Source organism: Mastomys coucha, unplaced genomic scaffold (assembly GCF_008632895.1).
Source record: "Mastomys coucha isolate ucsf_1 unplaced genomic scaffold, UCSF_Mcou_1 pScaffold7, whole genome shotgun sequence".
Classification (NCBI taxonomy): Eukaryota; Metazoa; Chordata; class Mammalia; order Rodentia; family Muridae; genus Mastomys; species Mastomys coucha.
Window position 1 is genome coordinate 104192996 of NW_022196913.1, and position 18079 is coordinate 104211074.

General features: G+C 42.3%; 1 protein-coding gene across 1 annotated transcript in view; it reads right to left on the reverse strand.

Annotated features, from left to right (window-relative positions):
- Positions 1-18079, reverse strand: part of Kcnq3 (potassium voltage-gated channel subfamily Q member 3) — a 308651-nt gene that overhangs the window by 212398 nt on the left and 78174 nt on the right. The window lies entirely within an intron of this gene.

Sequence of the window (18079 nt, forward strand, 5' to 3'; positions counted from 1 at the left end):
CTCTCTCTCTCTCTCTCTCTCTCTCTTTTTCTCTCTCTCTCCCTCTCCCTCTCCTTCCTTCCTTCCTTCCTGCCCTCCCTCCCTCCCTACTCTAGAACAGGATGTAGCTCTCAATCCCTTCTTCAATGCCATCAATGCCATGTTATCTGCTGGGATGAAAATAGACAATACACTTTTGAAAGTGTAAGCAAGGCCTCAGTTAAATGCTTTCTTTTATAAGAGTTGACTTGGTCATGATGTCTCTTCACAGCAAAAGAACAGTGACTAAGATAGTTGGGTATAACAATAATTATGCAAAACACATTTCTCAAAAATCAGGTGATACTAAAATACACAGAAAGTAAAAGCAAGTCCTACTCTAGCCCAACAGCAAAACAAAACTATTGCAGCAATTCCCACAGTGGTGTCCCTCTTCTTAGGGACATGTTCCATTCGATGTTGTCCATATGTCTTTGGTAGCTGGCACCATGTACTCAAGCAGATGTCTTTGCCTGCCCACTCCCAAACTGTTCTTCTGTTTCTTTCTGGCCAAGTATTTCTGTTTGTTTGTGAGATGGAGAGACCATGTGCTTCAAAGGAGGTCTTCCTAGTCTCAGAAAGTAAAGAAGGTCACAGCCTTTCTACTCTTCTTGCTAATCTGCACATGGTTAAGTCTGGGCAATAAGGCAAGAGGGACAGAGTGAGGGCGAGCAAAAATTTTGTAGACTCGCAAAAGAGATCTGTGGGAAGAGACACTTTCTTTTCCTGTATCCAAATGTAGCAACAGACGGATGTGACATTTGGAATGCTAGCAGTCATTTCAACCACCAAAGCAAATCCCAGTAACTTTAACAGAATCCCTGAGTAGCCAGCGGGGGCCGCGATTCAAGCAAGGATTCTTACTCTATGGAATAAAGAGTGACCCTATGGTGCAAGTCCTCCGCAGATGGAAGTCAAAGGCATCCTGAACTCTAACATGCCAACTGCTACCTGTTTACTAGAAACCTCTCTGTTGTATGCAAACATCTCTACACAACGAGTAGGTAATAACGACCTCTAAAAGCCTAACTACTCCCTTGTACAGTTGTTTCTCAGTATTCAAGGAGAACTGGTTCCAAGAACCACACAGACATCTAAATCTTTGGATATTCAACTCCTTCCTATAAAATGACTGAATATTTTACACATAACATATATACCCTCCTGCGTGTTCTGTTACCTCTAGATAAGTAAGAATAATCCAAATAGGTGTTATACTGTATTGTTTAGGGCTAATTGTAAGAAAAACTCTGTACATTTCTATTACTGATGCATTAGTTGTCAATATTTTCCATCTTCTGTGGGTTGAACCCACAGAAGCAGAACCCACAGGCACAGGGGACTGATTGTACTTCACGAAACACATTATATGCACCATTTCATTCTTGATGCTCACAGCAAATCTATGTGGTCAAAATGATTAACCCTATTTTTTCACATGAGAAAGAAAGGAAATAAAAACATAGGAAGTAAATGGAGGAGCTAGAAGGTGACAAGGGTCTATTAATAGTGTGTGGCTTTCCTTCCACAGTTACAAACCCCAGCATCCTTAGTTGACAATGATTCCAAAATGTGCCAAGACCACCAGCTGTGACTCACAACCAGCAAGGTGAGTCCCTCTCCTTCCCCTATTCAACCTCCTAGCTGGTCCTTAGTGTTTGCCTTCTACTAATTACCTTGATTCTTGAATCTGAGAAACAATAATATTCTCTAATAGCTTCCTCCTATAATTCCGTGGAGCAGGTCCCCTCAATAGAAAGTCCTTAATTTTAATTACATATTATGTTCCCTTTCTGAGGGCAGACAGATATTTATTCATCCAGCTAATTGTTCTGGAGACAAAGACATGGAATATATCACACCAAATTAAGTAGCTGCTAGTTGTTGCTGCAGTTAGGACTCAGCTCTCTCCTGATTTCCTTTCTGGGAGCTCCTGAGGAAATCTTGGCATTTATTTTTTCAAACAATTTTTTTTTTTTTTGCTCAACCCACCTATGATTATACAGAGGCCAACAAATCCTAGTTGTATCATTACTGGTGATGATAACATGATTAAGACAAATGTATAGATGTGCCAGATATACAGTTTTACAGTGTAAGTGGGAACAGTGTTAAAATAGTACATATTTAGTACTCAGTAAGATAATTTGGCTGAGTCTGAGAAAAATCAGTTCATTCTATCATCTTGTGCAAAATCTCATTGAGCTGAAACTATCGCTTTGTCTGATTAACATCAAACAACCAAGAAGTATAGGCAAAGACTATATGACATCTTGTGGGTTTTAAGCTAAGGGGAGACCTAAATTCAGGCTTTAAGCCCTCCCAACATCAAAACAAACACATGAAATTGAGGCCAGCTTCTTAAATCCTATTTCATTGACATATTTACCTTCATAGACATGACAGAATTTTTCCAAACATGAGGGGATCAAGCTAAACACCAGAATCTGGGTAAAGAGACACTGGTGCTCACACAACTCTGCCTATTCCTCTGCTTCCAAGCAGGAGATGGTGCAGAGTCCATTCTGCACACACCCTGCACCATTTCCCACTCCTCCACATTCATAGCCATGGCTGAGCAATTTGTCTACCACACCTAAGAGGAATAAGAGTCAGTGGTCCAGGTGAGTGAGAAATGATTCTAGAGCAATCCACAAGTCTAATTAGTCAATTCTCACCAAGCCCAGCCTGTTCTGCTTGAGTGTAATGCATAAAACGACATATTAAATACTTCTTTTGCAATCTCCCATCCCTGAGAGAGAGTTCCAGTTCATCAAGATCTACTACAAGCAGGGTTGTAAGGGGTATGGAGAGTAAATGAAGGCTTGCTTTCCACATCAAGGGAGATGAGGACAGTAAAGTAGGGAGATGGGAGGATACTGAGCATCTGAGTAGAAGTTTGGGACATAAAAAAGGTGTCACAGTGTAAAAATAGTAGGCACAGAGGCCAAGTAGCATCATAATCCAAAGGCCATCAGCATACATGTTGCAGGTGTGATGTAAATATGCTGAATTCTCCCAACATCCTCAAAAGGCTGGTCCATTAGTCCTAAGTTTACAGGCTTGGAGAATAGGATAAGTCACTTGTTCAGGTCTACATAGCTGAGAAGTGACAATGTCAAGCTTCAAGTCTATATTAGTTTGACAAACACTCGCTATGTAAGGAAGACAGTCACCAACACTAGCCCGAATCAGCATCTGTAAGAGATCTACAGAGGAGACGCCACGGCCATTGACACTTGGACCAGCTGCACCCAAAGGGCTACCTGGTCTTTCAATTCTAGTGGCTTAATAGCCCAGGTTTCTCAGCTCTGTCACTAAGAATGACAGCCTTCTTTAAGTGCTGTGGTTATAGGTAGCATCATGTCCTATAGAGACTATCAGGGTTCTTTATTTCCAGGCCCATTCAAGGTTAAAAGAGCTAGAAGTGGTAGAATAAAATAAAGAAGATTTTTCTTGTGGATGGAAAATTCCCTGGAGGCAGATGTCAGAATCAAATGGAGTAGCTTATGTTATAAACTGTTGGGGGGAGGGAGGGAGAAGGAGAGAGGGGAGCAGAGGGAGGAATAAATAGAAGCAGAAAGGAAGAAGGTATCTCGTGGACTCAGACTAGCAAAAAGTGCCAGAACCTCAGCCTTGCAGAGGGCACTGCAATCTCTTTCCAGAAGGCTGTGTGTTCAACAGTCTCCTTTCAGCCTGGGAGGGATGAAGGCTTTCTAACTGGTCCTTGGATGCTCTTCCAACCCATCCAAAGTAGACAAGGACTGTTTCTTCAAAATGTCTTTTAGGAAGCTGCAAAACATCGTCAAGGTAACTCCTGTGAACCTCACCAACAGCCTGCACCTAGGACTCATTCTTTCAGTGAGTACTTACTGAGCACCTACTACAAGCCAGGTACTCTTTTAGGTGCTTGGAATAATCAGTGAACTGCCAAGTGCTGCACCACCAGTGTTTATGAACCTCACAGCCCAGCTGTGAATCCCAGAAGTCCACACCCACACTCCTTTCCTCTAGTCACACTCCAGATGCCCTGGATGGTTAGAGGGTTTTAGAGGCCAGTGGTAGGGACAGAGCTCTTCTGAGTCAGGTGAAGCAACAGAGAATTGGGGACTGAACTTTGTAGACATGAAGATGGCAACCTGCTGAACAATATCCCATCTCCCTATGAGCCTTGGAGCCAAGAGTGAAGAGTTCCTTCACCATCATGGTCCCTGCTCCCTGTGTTACCAAGGCAACAGCAGTGTCCCAGCCACACAAATTATCAATGTAGCGATATCTCCTTCGCAGATTGCACCATACAGTTGCAAATGATGCCTACTTCAATATCCTATAAGGTTCTGATGTTACTGAAAGAGGCCAGACCCAGGGCACAGTGGTATCTTTAATCTAGAAAGTCAGTGCAGACGTTGGCTCTGACCTTCTTGGAGGTTCAGATACGGGAGAGAAGGAAACATGGAACACATGGCTGTGTTTACCAGGTAACCCTTGGGGAGGACTATGGCTAGGAACACAGATAAACTACATCATGGTCCAAACACTGGCTTTCCTCAACTCAGACAACTGGGGTAAGTTACTGACACCCTCTGAATCTCAGTATTCCATTTTTTTTCCATTTGTAAAGTGGAGATAAGGCAAATGCATGCCACAAAAGGAATGCTGGGGGAGCAAGAGAATTTCTCCAGAGGCAGACTAAGCCCCAAGCTTCCAGAGAAACGGCATCTAGAACCTGCATGTTAGTGTTTGCTACCATGGTTCTAAGACACTTTGTTAGGCTTTCCTGAGGAGGCTGAGAATCTGTAAAAATTGAATTTGCCACTGATAAACTGCCAGACACCCTGCAAAGCCCAATCAGAGTACACCCCACCAGAAGGCTTGCCTTCCTGAAGACCTGTTCTAGGGCTGAGAGTCTTGTTAGTTTTGTTTCTCTGACACGTGCAGCACCACTCCTCCGTGGTTTGCTCTCTTGGCCATCTCCACATCCCTGTGTGATACAATAGCAGACTTCTTTCTGTATGCCCACATCCCATCACTATGCAGGATAGGGACAGAGCACCAATGTGGTTCAAATGCTATACAAATAAAAATGTGAATGAATGGATTTCCCCATGAGAAGAGCAGATAAGAATATACAGTCATGGGATGACTTTTCAAAAAAACAGGACTTGGACAGGCTCCTAGGAGCAAGCAAGTGGAAACAGTGAGGTCAAGGCTAACAGAAGATGAAAGGATCAAGCCTGAATACTTCTCAGTACCATCCATTAAACCCCAGAAGCTGCAGGATCTCTAGGCAGGGGTTTAATGGAGAGATGCTGAGGCCAGATTTCTATACCTGTCAGCTGCTCAGTGATGTGTAAGGGCAGCACGGAGACACAACTAAGTAGTCATCTGAAAGATACAGGTCCAAGGCTCTGAAATACTTAAATCCAAGCAGACAGAGAGAAGGAAGCAGTATACTGATATCAGACTGCCTAGTTTCGAATACCAACTCTGAAACTCAAAGTTTAGGGGTAAAATTTAATCTAATCTAAGAATGCTGGTACCCCATTTTTAAAGTAGTAACCGACAAAACCCATACATACCCTCAAACTCCAAGTCTGAGCACACCTTCCATCAGAAGACTGATCTTCTGAAGACCTGCCCCAGGGCTCAGCATCTTTCATTAGTTCTGTTTCTCCCTAACACATACTGTGTTAGGATTTTGAGAGTTGAAGTCCCTTGCCCAGGGACACGGATATAACAGGCTAGAGTAGATGTAGCAATGCAACCTCAGAGGTTTTGTTTCTAGAACAAAACATTCCCACTCAGATGCAGAAGGAACAGTGGCCACCTTGGTGACCAGCCTGCCCTCCAAGGGCAGCGCAACCCTGGCCTAACACCCCTTACCTGAGACCATGTCTCTTTCCAGAAATGGTCTACAGACTGTGACTGACCAGAATGAAAACAGAAACTCTGCCTCATTGTCTGAATTTGGGATTATATGAATGACAGTTCGAGATTCTGAGACCACCGTGAAGATAGATGAGGGACTGCAGGGATTTAAGTGTTTCTAAGTTTCTCCTTATCTCTGTGTAATTTCCTTTCTGTTCTGTCTGCATATGGCTAATTCAAGAGCCCATTTAACAGGATTCATTGCAGCACTTACTCTCTGGAACCCAACCTGACAACATAGAAACCAGATGTGAAGCCAACCTAGACCATAACCTGACCCAGTCAGCCACTTTATACTGTGAATGTACTTCAGCCCTTCTCAAACAATTTCCCTTTCTCTCCACAGGCACATATCCAACTTCCCAGCACGGGTGGCCTTTTCTAGCTCAGACCCTTGGCCAACAACACTGTGTAAGGATTTGTAAGGTGGATATGTAGTCTTAGCACTGGATTCCACAAAACAAGGTATCTAACTCAAGGGGGTTTCCTCTTACAGGAAGCAAGTGTTGGTGTATAGCCACAGCCAATGAATGGCCAGGGAGCAGCAAGGAAATGTGCTGGAAAAATAAAGCATGTGGGAGCCATATGTAAGGCAGCTGTAAACTTCCAGTGAACTATGAATGGTAGAATGTTCTTCCCTTAGTGCTTTCTAGAAAGAATTGTATAAAGTATGGTAAGTGAATACAATCGAAAAGGAGGCCAGGAAAAGAATGTCCTGGAATGCTCACTTTACCTCTATGGGAAAGGCAGTGGACTGGGAGGAATATTCTTGGCTATTTTCACATGACCAAAGATGATGACATAATACCAGGTATATTTCCTCCCTATCCTTGTATTGGAATAAGCTAATTACAAGCATCACCATCTTTTACATACTCTAACAATGAAAGTCAGAAATGCTTTGTGTGTACTTATCTTGCACTCAAACACCTGGAGGCCCCAGCTATCCCCATATACCAGATCTTTAGAATATCCCTTCTATCCTTAGAGACTTAGCCTACCTGGCCATGGGGGTAGATTAGCAAAAGCAGAACAAGGTAGCAAGGTAGCTGCTGGAAGAAGAAAAGGGAGAAGGTGAAGTTAAGACATCTGTCACAGGCAAGGCCATTCCAGTCTCTGACAGGGATACTGTAATCATCACAAGATCCTTCGGGGCATTTGGTACACTCTGTAAGCATTCTCTCCGGAAACATGACTAACAATGAACACTTCTTACATAACTTAGAGGGGACATCTAAAGCCATTGTCAGAGTATACTGCACTACCACCAGTGCGGAAGGTGGATAGATTAAAACAAACCGAGGCTTTAACTCATCGAGATAAAATTATTTTAAAGTTAAATTACTCAAAACAAAAATACAAAATCATCAGTTATGAATAAAATTAGCTAGGTACAATGATTTAACTATCTATAATTTGTCATATGAAATATTGACTTTAAAATAAATAAGCATGTCTATATAGTTATTTCAACTACCTAGTAACATATTTTTGTTTATATTTAGCTGGTCTCTAGGTTTGTTTTTCTATTTTATTCTCTTTTTCAAGTAATTTGAAACAGGGTCATTGTGCAGCCCATGCTGCTGACTCAACCTTAAAATCCCCTAACTTCTCAAGGAAGAGAGTATACATCTTTAATTCTTAGGAGTCCTGGTGAACAGCGATTCTCTGATCCATTTTGAGACTCATTATACATATTAAAAAAGGGACCAGAATAAAATTTCGAAATGCCAGACACCATATTATTACAAATGCTTATAGAACCAAACTCCTCTATAAAAGACTAGCATAAGAATCTAATAGCTAAGGAAAAGGACATAATTTGTTTTGCCCAAAGCAGAACATCACATCCAACAATGCCCCACCAAGAGCTGTGTCAGGAGCACAGAAGAACCCGAGAGGAGAAAAGCTTCTAAGAGGTTAAGTGAGTCTCTGTGAGTCTGAGGCCAGCATAGTCTACATAGTGAGTTCCAAGGACAACAAAGCTACATAGTGGGATCCTTTGTCACTGTCACAAAGAAGAGAAAGAGAGGCAGAGAGACAGAGAGACAGAGACAGAGAGAGATAAAGCAGAATGAGGAGAGAGGTGGGGAGAGATTATTTTTTAAGGAAAATCATGAAACTCTGAAAGAAGTAGAGTCAGTGAATTTTAAAGAAATTGACAATTTGGGAAACAGTCACACTATGTTTGAAGGTAATGAGGGATGCTAGTCTTTGAGACTGTAGCAGTTATGAAAGAAGAGGGAAAGGGATCATATGAGTAACATTTTCAAGGTCAGTAGAAATAAACAAATTGGAAACCACAATTACAATGTGGTGTAGCTTTTTAATCTACCAATTAGCCCAAGGTGTTGAAAAAAATGGTGTAAATGTTCTGGGAGACAGGCAATGCCATTGTTTGTTTGGGAAAATCCCAATGGACTTAAAAACATTGAAAAGGATTTGGTCGTAAGTTTAAAATGGGTAAGTATTAACAACTTGACCTGATAGTTCTACTTCTAATAGACTCGGGGAAAGTAAGTGGAAATGCATGGGAAAACATCAGGACCGAAAATGATATTTATTCTGGTTCAAAAGCAGAAAGAAGCTGGGGGTAGATGCATCTCAGTGGTGTAACAATCACTTAACATACAAGAGGTCCTTTGTTCCATCTCTAGTATCAGAGCACACACATGTATGCACACAGACAGGCACATGCATGTGCATACTCATGCACACACACATGCACAGGTACATACATGCACACACATGAGGCAGGAAACATCTATAACCTCAAAATCAGAGTAGTGGTTAAAAGCATTCTGTGTAAAATGGAAAACTTACTAGAAGCATCAACTTGAAAGAATTCCCTACTAGAAAGTAGACAATAGCTATACTTAAGTGAATGAGCCATGTTGCTCAATATAAGACATGGCTCAAAATTGTAAAAAGAACAGAACTGATGGAAATAAATAATAGTTTGCACACATTCACTGTTTATTTCTTTAAAACATACCGACTATGCATCTAACCACCAGGCCTGGTTCCAGGCACCATCAAGTAAAACAGACAGGTAAGCTAGGGATAGAGTTCATTGGCAGAATATCTACTAGCATGTGTGAAGCCCCCAGATTACACCACAGAGAAACAAAACAAAAAGATCAAACCCAAACACGATTCTGACTGGGTACCTCCTTTTCAAAACAATATATATATATATATATTTTAATTTAGACATATTTATTTTATTCTATGTGTATGAGTGGTTTACTTGCATGCATCAAATGTGGGCCTAGTGGCCTCAGGGGTCAAGATGGGGCACTGGAAGCCCCAGAATTGAAGTTGCAGCTAGCTGTGAGCTACCATGAGGGAGCTGGAGGCTGAACCCAGGTCCTTGGCAACAGGAACAAATGCTCTTAAGCACTGAGTGGCTCTCCAGCCCCAATATGTGGTTATTCCCAGTGATGAGGTTAATGGGAATGACAAACAAATAAAAGCAAACACTCAGAAATTAGGAGTTTCTAAAGATGTTCCCATGAAAACTTCCTATCAATTACAGAAAGAGGGTGAGAAGGAGAAGAAGAAAGGTTAATGTCTACCTCATACCATATACGGAATCACTTCCAGCTTGATGGGAGGTTTCAACATGAAAGAAAAGTATGAGACTTTAGAGAAAAAAAAAGAATGAGAAATCTCCAGGGCTTTGTTGTGAAGAATATGATTTAGGTTATTCATTGCACTTCATTAAAAATAAGAATTTTTGTTCATCAAACAAAGCAATAACAACAAAAGCACACAGAGAGAAAAACCACAAAGTGAGAAGAATTATTTGCTACACATGTAATTATTAATAAAGGGCTTTTATCCAGAGTATATGAGAAAAACACAGGCAATGTAATGGAAAAGTAATGTCAGACCTGGAGTACCCACTTTGCAAAAGAGGATCTCCAATGGCTTTTATTCAAATGAAAAGCAAGCAACCTCACAAGCCTTGAGGGAAATGCAAATTCAACCCACAAGATACTTCACCACACCCACCAGAATGGCTAAACTCAAAATGAATGACAATAGGAATGGTTGGTGAGGTGTGGTAGGGACAGAGTTCTCAAATATTTTTGATAGGGGTAAGAACTACATTGGAAAACACACAGATATTTTGTAATATATTTAAAGATAAACACACCCTTTATCCAACAATTTTACTCCTAAGTATAAATCTTGCAAATCAAAAATACACATAGATGTACCAAAGAACATGTACCCCAAATTTGTAGTGACCTTACCTAAAATATTCCAATGTAAGAATCTGTCCAAATTTCCACCCGTGGTGATTGACAATCTGTCTGGTCTTGCAACAGAAGTCTACACAGCAATGTGCATAAATGAGTGGAAGCTGAACGGAAGATATGGTTTCATATCATAAGCACAGGACAGACACAAAAATAGCTCCGTCTAGATGGCTTTCATGATATAAACTTCTGAGCAGGCAAGGAGCAAGCACAAACTGAAGGATGAATACTTAGCAGGGTGGCTGCTGTGGGGTTAGCATGCTGTCTATGCAGGGCAAATCAAGCCCTGAAGGGCTAAGGTGTTTCCTCTGTCACAAATTTGTCCTTTACCACAATTCATCTGTACATTGTGTTATGATTTTCTGAGTAACCTACTTCACAATAAAATCAGTCATGAAATAAATATAAAAAGGGCCAGCAAGATGGCTCAGTGGGTAAAAGCGTTTGCTACCAAGCCTGATACCTTGAGTTCGATCCAATTCTACCCACATGGTGGAAGGAGAGAAGTCATTTCCATTGAGTCTCCAGCTGATCTTCCCAGGTATGCCATGTGACGTGCACAACTGTACATTCACACACATGAATATATATAAATAATAAGCATAATAAATAAAAGAAACACAACAAAATTATTGATAACTATACCTCAAACATGGCCACAGAAATCAGAATCTCTAGAGGGGTGGGGTGCTATCCAAGCTTTGAAAACACTTTCCAAGCAACTCCTGTGTATTGTAATATTTGGGAAGTATGAGTACCAAGTGTCAGAGGCAGCAGATCCCATACTCTGCAAGTAGAAACTTCAAAAGAGCCATCACTTGGCTTGGTCTGTGGGATTCTGGGCATGTCTCTGTGCTTCAAGTTCTCCTTGTGTAAAATAGGTGCAAAAATCCGATGATGTTTTAAGGATGCATGGGCCACTGAGCAGGATGTAGTGACTTAATAGTCAAGTGTCTAATACGTACTCTCTGACATATTCTTAGGGACAAAGAAGCCTTACATAAATAGATAACATGGCTAGATGTGATCAATGGAATTCCAAACATATATTGGCACTTCCAAATAACATTCAAGTTAAATACCTAATTTCTACAATCTTAGAGCAGCCATGAAATGCTCAATAGTTGTGGAAAACTTTATCCTCGAGGTCTGGACAAGGTAGATACAATCAGAAGGTTGACAGATGTCATTGGGAACTGTATAAGTTGTGAGACTCAGTGGACTGGTATGCTCCACCCTCTAGACTCCACAGCTTTTATTTCAGAATGTTCCCCAGGGGCAAAACCTAGACCCTTCTTGTGCTGTTTCTCCTAGTGTCCTTGGAAAGGGGCAGCATGCTTCTCTACACTAAAGCTTATCTGTCCTGCAAGTCAGAGGCTATCCTATGATTGACTCACACTTGTAACCACAGTTTTCAAGAGGTTGAGTCAGGCAGATTTCCAAGACTGAGTTCAGTCTGAGCCATACATAGAGAAGTCTGGTCAATCCAGGGCTCCAGAGTAAGACCCTATCTCAAAAAAACAACAGCAAAAATAGAACTACCTCCAAATATGACGTCACGATGTTCTACCTTCTGAGGCACACGTCTTTGCAGGCTCAACATCCATAGCTGCATATGGAGAGTTGAGGACAGCTATTACCACTGTCCAGATATGTTCTTGTGGTAGAATCTAAAGGATGGAGGTCTGCAAAATGATGAATACATTGCACTCAGAAAAAAAAAATTCCTTGATGCTTCTATGCCTAGAGGATAGCTAGGAGAAATAAAAGATAGATAAAGTACATCCTGCTGACACAATGCGCCTCAGGAGTCTCTGGAGCCAAAATAAAAACCTCGAGTCTGCACTTGGGTACAGAGCACTCGACAAAGGGAGTCCAGACAAATCTTCCTCCACTGGTCCATAGCCATCAGGAGGAAATGGGAAAACACAAAAGCAGCAGATTAAAAACATCTGCTCTGGATTTTTTTCTCTTGGTACCTGTTCAGAAGATATTCTGGTCCACATGCCCACCAGCATCCTGCATCACACAGTATGCGAAGAAGAGGAACAGCCTTCTACAGACCCTGTGTTGGTAACGGCCGCCCACCAAGAGGGGGTGTGGACAGTATATTTTCTGGAGTCAGGAAAAGGAAAGTAATCCATCCTGACACTGCCCCAATTGTGCACTGTGGCACTGACACAGGCACAGCAGGTGTCTGCATCCCCATCTGCACCTGTAGGTTTGCACTCTGATTTCTGTGTGTGTGACCTGCCCTCTCATAAACCATCCTGGACTTTAATTACCCACGGCACCAAGCCTAAGCTTTTAATGCCATCCGCATCTGCTTCCCCTGGAAAAAGATGTAATGTCTCTGACCTACTTTGAGTCGCTTCTTGGTCTAGGAGAAAAGCCAGTCCTCTACTCTTGGGTCGATTTGGTTAACTTTCTCCAATAGAAACCCTTTCAAATTTACCTTCTGTTTCTGTCTTATGATTGAAACTTTCTACAGAAGAATTTACCTTGTGTGTTCAAACCAATGGCCTCTGACTACTGTCAAAGGTACATGAGCTCTCTGATCGCAACTCCTAGCACTGACTAATTGACTTAGTATTCTATTGCCAACTCTTATAAAGAAAAACATTTAAATGCGGCTTGCTTCCAATTCAGAGTTTTAGTCCACTGTCACAGTGGGAAGTGTGGTAGTATGACAGACATGGTGCTGAAGAACTAGCTGAGAGTTCTACCTCTGGATTTAAAGACAATGGGAAGAAAGAGCGACACCAGGCCTGGCTTGAGCATCTGAAACTTCAAAGGCCACTTCCAGTGAAACACTTTCACCAACAAGGCCACAGCTCCTAATAGTGCCAATCCCTATGAGCCTATGAGGCGATTTTCATTCAGACCACCACCCTCACCCTCTTCTAATTCAGCCCACACCATCCTAACTTCCTTTCTGCTTCTCCAAGCACTAACTGTGTCGCTTCTTACCTGGAGGTTCTTTTCCCACATGCCTGCACATCTCCCTTTATCTACCTGACCTCAATACTGCATCAAATGTCTCCCTCTCAGCTACCTGATCCCTGCTACTTTACTTCTTCCTTTATTTTTCCTACTCTTTCTTGTGGCTACTCCATAACACTCTCCCTCTCATAACTTAAAAATAAAAACAAAAACAAACTTTGGGGGGTTGGAGAATGGCTCAGTAGGTAAAGTTGATGAGTTTGATCTCCAGCACTCACATGAGTAACAAATGTGGCAGTGTGTATCTTTAACTCAACTACTTGTAGGTAGAAACAAGACGCTCCCCTAGGGTTCGTGGACCAGCAAACCAGTGTGTCAGAGTCAGCAAGAGACTCCATCTCAAAAGAACAAGGTGGTCCAGGCAAAAACACAGCTCTTTCCTCAAAGAGGGTAAGAGAGGTGATTCTGAAGCCAACTTTAAGTGACCATTGCTATCCGATAGCATCTATAGACTTTCCACTGGAGGAGAATAGGGCTTTGTTAAATTAGTCTATTTCTATCTGTTTATCTAGATGTTTGTTCTGATCAGGATTGTTTGGGCAAGAAACAGCTATATAGGGAGCTAAAGATAGCCAGAGAAAAACTGCAATAAGGCTGTCTGATCAGCACCACTCCAAACCCCCATAGTCAGGAAGTTTCAGCAGTCAGCCAAGGCTTCATTCTAGAAATTCTCTTTTACAATGGAGATCAAGAAAGGAAGACACTTGATGTCAGCTTCTGGTCTTGATATAGGTATTCAATGCAAGTACTTGTACCAAACTGTACAAAGATGTACACAACACACACACACACACACACACCTCTATTACCACCAAAACATTCTGTATTATCAAAGTCGCCCACATGTAAACCTACCATATTAACAATTTTCCAATTCCTTTCCACGTCTCAACTCAGCACGAAGCAAGTACAGGTACTTAACTAATCCCTGAACAGTTATTGTTCCCCACCTTGCTCCCTTTAAAGCCTTCTATCTCTGAGAAGAGAATGACTTCACGGGATGAGTTCTGCCCAAACTGCACCAAAAGGGGAGGAAGCCCTTCCTCGATATTGAGCATCTTCTACTCACTGTCCACCATCACCCATGTCTCAGGTCCATCATAGCCTGATGGAACAAATAAGCAAGGCAGAGTCATGTCTTTGCTCATGATGATAGCTTCCTGCTAGTAATCTAACACAGGAGCTGAAAACTTCAAGAGGAAGGGGAGGGAGAACATGTAGAGACCATATCCAAAGGTTAGGCAAAGCCCCTGGATGATGGATGGGGCCACCCACTCATCTCCAAATTTTTAACCTAGAATTGCTCCTGTCCAAAGGAAATGTGTGGCCAAAGTGTGGAGCAGAGACTGAAGGAAAGGCCATCCAGAGACTGCCTTACCTTGGGATCCATCTCACTTACAGACACCAAACCCAGACACTATTGTGGATGACAAGTAGTGCTTGCTGATAGGAACCTCATATAGCTGTCTCCTGAGAGGCTTTGCCAGAGATCTGACAAATTCAGATGTGGATGCTCACAGCCAAACATTGGAATGAGCATGGGAACCCCAATGAACGAGTTAGGGGAAGGACTGAAAGAGCTGAAGGGGTCTGCAATCCATAGGAATATCAACCATATCAAGCAACCAGACCTCCCAGAGCTCCCACGGACGAAACTACAAACCAAAGAATACACATGGAGGGACCCATGGCTCCAACTGCATATGTAGCAGAGGATGACCTTATCTGGCATCAGTGGGAGAAGAGGTTCTTGGTCCTTTGAAGGCTTGATGCCTCAGTGTAGGGGAATGCCAGGGTGATGAGGCAGGAGTGTATGGGTGTGGAAGCACCCTCATAGAAGCAGGAGGAGGGAAACTGGATAGGGGGTATTGCAGAGGGGAAACTAGGAAAGGGTATAACATTTGAAATATAAATAAATAAAATATCCAATAAAAAAATAATCTTCAAGAGGAAAGAGTGAAGGGGTTAAGAAGAAGGCTATGGGCAAGCCTCCTGTTTCTACTTCAACACCACAGACCTACCTTTGCAATACAGAGGCTGTACTAGTAGAATTCAAAGAAGTAAGGAGAGTTACATTCCTATATAAAATTTCATGTGCACAATCTTCTGGGGGTGGGGTGGATTTGGACTGCAGGCCAGAGCTGTGGTTTCTTGATCTGAAACAGTGCTTGACACATGGGAGGTATTCCATACAAACCTTCCAAATGGATGACATGAATGTCTAACCTGGCACCTGCTTGATGTCAAATACCACTGCCAAGCTTCCTTTATGTCATTTCACCCATAAAACAACTTGAAAAGAAAGGCTGAGTCCCCAGTCACTCAAAAGTGAAAGTGGAGTTGGGGGGAGGGCAATAGTTCAGGCACTGCAGTTTGTCCTAAGCCATCCCCTTGAGTGACAAAATAAGGGTTGAAGTTCATGTTTCCTAGGCTCCTACTGCTTCCATCATGGGCATCTATCTTCTCTCTTATTGTACCTCCATTGAAAACCCCAAGTCATGCTGAGGCCAGCAGGTCCAATTCTGTCTCCTATTGTCTGTATAGTCTTTCATTCAACTGTCCAGGCAAGGGTTGCCTACTACCTGCTGTGTAGGCATCTGTGTTTAAAGGCTCAGTGTGATGCAAACTTTGCTCAGATATGGCGTGTGTGTGTGTGTGTGTGTGTGTGTGTGTGTGTGTGTGTGTGTGTGTGTAAAGGACCAGCAAAATAGGGACCACATTCCAGGAACCCATCCTTGGGCATAAGAACACTCATTAAGACTCAGAGTCTGTCTTTGGAAGGACAAATATGAAGGACAGTAATGATGAATGTCTTCTATTTTCCAGGCATAATGAGCACATTTTATGGCTAGGGTAGGTAGTAGGTGATAACCATTGATGGTAGATGCACACAGCAGGAAATTTCCGAAGGGAGACAGTGGCTGTCCACTTTGGGATCCCACAAATACATGAATTAAAGGTCATAGTCACATCATGAGCTTGTGGAGGACCAGTCTGGGACAACCCTACATTCTTCCACCCTGTAGCTATGTGGACATTAAAAGCATAATTTGGCTTCTCTATGTGTCAGTGCACAACTATAATATCAATACAATCTCCCACTGCCCATTTGTTCTTGTCAGTATAATGGGAGACTCCTGTGGCTCATCTGTAGGCCACAGCAATGGGAATAATAGGTGAATGACCCACCTGCCAGCTGAATGGACCAACTCCTTAGACTGGGTTCCACCCATACTATGCCCTAATAGAAATATCAGGGGTCTAATGCAATAGCAAAGAGATGGCTGTGAGTCTGTTTTCCCACAATGTAACTCAAACAAACAAACAAAAAAGGTTCAAATTTCTACTCAGTGTATCTTTTGTTGCCATTGGTAGTTTCTTTTGAAATCTCCAAGCAACTTAGATCAGGAAAACACAGAAACATAAAACAACCAAGGGAAGGATAAGGCCTGCCATTACATAGCAACAGGGGCCTTCTGTTTTTGTGTCCTCTAAAAATGGTGTGCTGGCTCCAAGGAAACACCAGAAGATTTTACCACAATGATGCTGCCCTTCCCCTGTTAAACAGAAGGTAGATTCTTCACTCATATAATATATCCCAATTAGAGTTTCCCCACTCCCCATTCCCCCCATCTCTCCCATAACTCCCCTTCTTCCAAGATCTACTGGTCTTTTTAATCACTGGTAGTTTCTCAGTTCTAGTTGACAAGCATTGAGTATCTCAGAAAAACAAAAGTCTCACCTTAGTAGTTCTGGTATCTTGATAATCACAGATGATTCCTCAGCCCCAGATAACCAGAACCACAGAATCCTAATTCAAAACAGCAAAATGCCCTGAGAGAGTCTTTAAACTTTCCTCTAAAAGATAGAAACTAGACCTCCAACATGTATTACCCTCAACATTTTTATCTTCCAAACTACTACAGTGCAGGCCACCTAGCTCTTGATATTCAATTATTTTTCTAGCCCAAATTACCAAGGCACTTCTATAGTCCTCCCCAAAACACATGATAAGGTCTTTCACAGAATATCCAACTTTTGGTACAAGTTTCTCTCCTAGCTAGGGTTTCTATTGTTGTGATGAAAGAATATGACCAAAGCAAATTGGATAAGAAAGGGTTTATTTGCCTTACACTTCCAGGAAATCAGGACTGGAATTCAAGCATGGCAGGAATCTGAAGGCAGGAGCTGATGAAGGAATGCTGCTTACTGGCTTGCTCATCATGGCTTGATCACCCTGCTTTCTTATACAACAGAGGACTACCAGCCAAGGAGTGCTCTCCCATCCCACAATGTGCTGGTCCCTTCCACTCAGTTAGTTAGTGAATTAAGAAAATGCTTTCTAGGCTTGATGACAGTCCCATCTTATGGAGACATTTTCTTGATTGAGGTTCCTTTTCCTCAGATAACTTTAGCTTGTGTTAAGGTGACATAAACTAGTCAGAAGTTGTGTTCTGTAGGTGGCCAAGGTTTTGTCAAGAGTCTCCCAAGTGCTGCTAGTTTGGAAGGTATGAAGGGATCCTGGAGACCAGCTGAGATTTGGCACTGTGAGGCATGGTTAGAATCTCTGAAGGGAACCCAAGAAAGGTTATTTGTGATTGTAGAGGGAGGTGTTAATTCTCTAATTGGTTCTTGAAATGAAGCCCAGGTGCAGCAGGAGACCCAGTACTTTGGAGGTGCCGGTACCATGAAATGTGACCACCAAGAACAGCAGCTGCAGAGGAATGGAGCCAGCTGTGTCCTAGAAGACAACCTGTGTGTGTGTATGTGTGTGTGTGTGTGTGTGTCCTAGAAGACAAACTGTGTGTGTGTGTGTGTGTGTGTGTGTGTATGTGTGTGTGTGCGTGTGTGTGTGTGTGTAT